Raw genomic sequence first — 5,407 nt, 5'->3', positions numbered from 1 at the left:
CTAGTTCAAAGATTAATATCATGCATTAATCATTGGCTGGTGACTAGCAAAATATTAATTCTCGACTTGGTAACTTACACGGCTGACCTGGCTGGCGCTGTCCGAACGCCATAATAGTTTCCTTAAATTTTGTAAATTGTAAATTACACCTGCTCTCATTTAATGCACACTTTCCTACCTATGCTAATTCTTATAACAATGGCATCCTTACTACTACTTAGTTTGGCCTGTATCGTTGTTTGGGAGACTTTAGCATGAAATTAATATGATCTGACTTTTTATCTTTGAATTAATTTGTAGTTAATTTGATTCCAAGTTCTTTATCTCTGTGAATTAATTAGAGACCGTGGCAAGGTCGACCACTGTTATATGGGTCATTCGGCAGATGAGTTATTTATTAATTACTCTCATTTATACAGCCATGCTTTACCTAAGACCCACGTAATCTCATCAATTAAGGCTAAAAGTTACCCAAAAGACAGATAATTAACATAATTAGATTCGGTCGCCAGTTGGAACTAGGGTATTGAATATTTTGATTTATTCTGAAACAAATGAATTAAATAAACCCCATTGATCAACCATCTAGTCCAACAAAGAAAATTAATGAAAAATAAGGAAATGTACATGAGCCAATAACAGCCCCCCAATTCTGTCTCCTTCAGACACAGTAATATTTTCCTGACTTTAGAGTATGACACAACAGCTGAGTCGCTCTAGTGATGCTCTTATAATCGGTTCTCTAGCATATTATGGCTATTCCTCCTCCAAACAAAGGTATGACCAGTTTCCAAGGCATGCCTGACTATTACTTAAACGGATCCTCTCACTTATCCTTAATTACTGCAAGGGGGGTATTTTAAATCGAGAATATTATGTTAACACCATGGAGGATACTTCATGCAATCTCACTAGGCAACACTAATTGTACTTCATATAATCGACTTCATAATTGGGAGCTGGTTTCACTAGGATTCTTTAGTCAGTGACTGAGAAGAGAGAAACTTAAAACAGAAATACAGTGGGAGATATAACAGAAGAACGGCGAGTAATTGTCATCTTCAGACTTAGCTTCTCGTAAGAAAAATTCGAAGTTGTTTAAAAAATAAAGTTTGCGGAAAACAGTTATTCATGAAATATTCTGAGAGAAAATTCGTTTCCTTATGAATGGACTGCCAGTTCGAATTAATGAAAAACGCCCTGTGGAGAAGAGTAAAAATAGAATTAAGTTTAAAATTGTAAAAACAAGAGCTGAGTAATTACATCCTAAACCAGAACATTTCATGAATAACTGTTTTCCGCAAGCTTTATTTTTTAAACAATTCGAATATTTTTCAACAAACAATTCACTGACGTCACAAAACCTCCAACAGCACCTAAATTGAACTTTTACGCCAAATTTCCCTTTTTACACGATGACTCTGTTAGAAAACAGTTTGTGCAAATTATCCACAATCATTATGGTGCAATTAATTTAAAATTAATTCCCAAAAATCCTCTAACAGTTGGTTCATTTTTCAACTACAAGGATCAGTTAAGCCCTTTCGTATCCTCTAACGTGGTGTATAAATATACTTGCCATAAGTGCAACTCTGAGACATAATTATGTCGGATCCACGAGGAGGTTACCGAGGGTCAGAATCGACTCCCATCGGGGAATAAGCTTTCATACTAGTTGTAGGCTCTCCAATCCAGAACATTCTAATATCAGAGTTCATTCCAAAATTTGTAAAACTCATATTGAAAGAAATGATTTCAGCATAATAGGCCAAACAGCAAATCCTCACAAATTGCCTATACCTGAGTCACTGTTTATCAAAGAACTAGTCCCCCATTTAAATACCCAAACCTCCTCTACTCAACTTTACCTGAGTTAACTCTCTAAAGCATTCTGTCTTTTGCTCTCTCCACCTAAGGTTGGTTAGCGGTCTTTTGTTCTATTGTGTTTATTAGCTGTATTGTATTTGGTGAATTTTATTTTTCTTATGATTTTTAAAGCTTCTGTAGTAACATTTTGAGTGATTTATTCATTATTCAACAGATCCCTGATGATGTAATAAAGAATTTATTACGAAACGTTGGAAATAAAGAAATATGTTAGAGTTCCTGGTTTCCCTGGTCCACCCTTACACTGATGTGTCTTGCTGGTCGTCGCATACCTTTGGTTTTTATACACACACACACACACACACACACACACACACACACACACACACACACACACACACACACATATATATATATATATATATATATATGCGTGTGTATATGTGTGTGTGTAGAGAGAGAGAGAGAGAGAATTTTTTCGAACCTCTATACCCTGTCAACTTCTGGATGCCAAGGTCACTCGAAGTTTGGCTCTGGGAAATCTGCTTCTAACAAATTGTGATTTGTTTTGGCGCCACAAGACCATTTGTTCACGTCAGTTCATAAATATGTTGGCTTTATCCGTCCTTGCTTTGAACACCGTATTATTCTGCTTACTAACCTGCCATTACCCATGGAACTGATCTCTTTTGTGCACAGCGAGGCTTCTTTGTCGTTTTTTATAGGTACCATTTCGGTTACTGTTCTGGGAAGGTTATGGATCGAGTCCTTCCTCTTCTCAGGCGGTTCCTTAACTATCTCCTCCCACGTGTACTCTCCGCAGTTCAGTAATACTCAGATTGCGCTTTTCTGTAAATGTTGTTCTTATTCGTTTTATTCTTTGTAATGCCTAACTCTGACATTCTCTTCAGCTAGTGCTTCTTTTGGGGTAAAAACCCACCATATTTACCAGTTTTTTTTTTTTGAAAAAATGAAACAAGTTTAGCAGCGTGCGCAAGTTTGTATGGTGTGTGTTTGTGTGTGTGTGTGTGTGTGTGTGTGTGTGTGTGTATGCTTGAGAGAGAGAGAGAGAGAGAGAGAGAGAGAGAGAGAGAGAGAGAGAGAATCTTGACCTAAAAACGCTCCGTGATATTTATCCTGTTCCTTTATACATTATCTTCTTCCCTGGCACTCATGGGCATAGCTCAGAGTCTCTTACAGGAAATTAAATTCACTTGGCATTCGGAATCCATTTAATTCATGTCTTTGATAATGTCAAATTCATCTCTCGCCTGTATTTTAGATGCCGGTGCAGGGGAGACGTTTGCCTAAAATATGTTAAACATATGGGGTGTTGTTAGGAAAAATAAGGTTCAGATTCTATTTCTGGTTGCACTGAGATTTTACTTTCTTTCAAAGAAATTCAGTGGAACTGGTAATTGTATCGTAAATGAAAAGGCCCAGGTACCTGGAATAATTCTCTCATTATTACGATCATATCATTTACAATTTGTTTTTATAAATATTCCCTATTCAAAGGCCATTGTAAAAAAACAATTTTGTCTATAACCTAAATCGTTTTTTACTAGATATTTATAATAGACTGCTCAGCCTTGTGAATGACGTAATAACTTAGGTCTTGCATGAAACTTAGAATCTAACGCATCCACTTTTATTACGGAAATCATGAGCAGAAAATAATCGCTATTATACGGAACAATAATGAATTTTTTAATATTACAGGAAGATATCAGTTAGATCGGCTTGCTCACTTGTAAAAGGACAAGGTTGGGATGAGTAGACATTTCAGGAAGACGGCTCTTTCAAGTAGAGATTCTACATCGGCTTGTCAGGGACTGTTGTCGACAGCTGACGGAGACATACGTAGGCTTCAAATTCTGGTTTACAATACCGTTTCTAGAGCCCGCTATGAAGAATATAACGATCTGGGTGAATGCCTGTTATGGATATGGAGAATTTGACATCGTCGGTACTTGCGTATGCGCTATTCCATATGTAATGTGATTGATAATAAGTTTATTCAATATACGGCACCAGACGGTAGACTGGAAAGGGGTCGCTGTTGTATTCTTTAGCAGAGTTTAGTCGGTGTCGAAGAAATTTTTATTGTATCCATCAGTGCTTTTAGATGTTGCTATTTTTATCTGCAACAGGTTTTTCATTTTTTTTTTTTTTTTGAGGCGTATCTTGAATTAAGTCCTCTTAAATTTTGCATCATTCATGAGTGATTTTGGCTAAATTATGTATCGTGCTGTATTATTCATTTTATGTTGAAGGATGCGGCGTTTGCGGTCTTGATATTCTGGATGGTAATTGTTGTTGAGTCTTCCGCTGAGTTTAGAATAAAATTAACACTCTTCTTATTTTCGATACAAGAACGAAACAGGCATTCAGTGTCGGTGGAAATTTTTTTGAAACTGGAACCTGAAATAATTTTTTAATGGAAAAGAAACATATACAGTATATGAGATTGTGATTGTAAGGAACTGTTGTTGACGGGCATAACCAGCTGTTTCTTTCTTTAGCCTTTTAGGCAGTTTTTGTTTGGAAAACCCAACTTTGTAGCGATAATGTGCAACCAGGAGCTTCTACCACTGCCGGTAACATTTAGAACTAATTTATAGATAAATACATTTGAAAGGAGAGAGAGAAGTTGTGTCTCTTCAGATTTTCCATTATAATTTGTAGAACATAAGTTATTCATATGATTACAACCAAATTTTGACGGGTTTTTCTTCATTCTTATGTGTTTCTTTCATTCATATTGAGGTTACATCAGCTGTATGTTTTTGTTTCTTATAGTTTTTGTTGCTATCTGTTTTTTACGCAACAAACTGTGTATTTTTTTTTTCGAAAACTCTACCCAATGAAGAGTTTGTGACTGACAGGTGGCTATATTATAAGAAAAAAAAACAGAAATGTAACTGATGATGAGAAGGAATCGTTTTGGGCGTTACATTGCTTAGCCTGGGCAAAGATTTATAGTTTTCAGGGGCACGTACGTAGGTACCAAACTTCTTGAAAAAAAAAATTAAGTAAATAAACTTGTAACTTGACCAAAAATTTATGTGGACAATGATATAAATAAAGGGAATTCGCAGCAAGTGAAGAAAAAGTAGTAATTGAATAGTAATGTATATAACTGGGTGCGTTTACAGTTATTTAAATGGTAATATATAAGAAACCATGATAAGGTAATGGTAAACTCTCACAAATGGACAATGCGATAAGCTCCAAAAGTTGAAATTTTTAAGTGCCTTGAATACCTCCCTTTAAAAATGGCATTCTAATCAATATCGAAAATGATTACTTTTTCCGAAAGTGCTAATGATTAAAATTACAAAACAATCGTTATATTTCGATTTGACAACGAATTTTGATGCCAACCGGCGAACTTTAATAGAAAATGTTCGCGAAGTGGTGCTGTTTTGTCATAAAAGTTGCTGCTTTCGTTGGTTGACTAGAAATGACTGTGTGAATTGCCCAATAATTGCATCATTCCGCTCCTCCGGGCTTCCTCGGGGTTGCTGATGTGATTACTGTGTTTAAGATAGGCCTGTACAATAGCTGTTCGTCCCTA

This window comes from Macrobrachium rosenbergii, chromosome 4, assembly GCF_040412425.1.
Source record: "Macrobrachium rosenbergii isolate ZJJX-2024 chromosome 4, ASM4041242v1, whole genome shotgun sequence".
NCBI lineage: Eukaryota > Metazoa > Arthropoda > Malacostraca > Decapoda > Palaemonidae > Macrobrachium > Macrobrachium rosenbergii.
Note: the sequence above shows the minus strand (reverse complement) of the source record.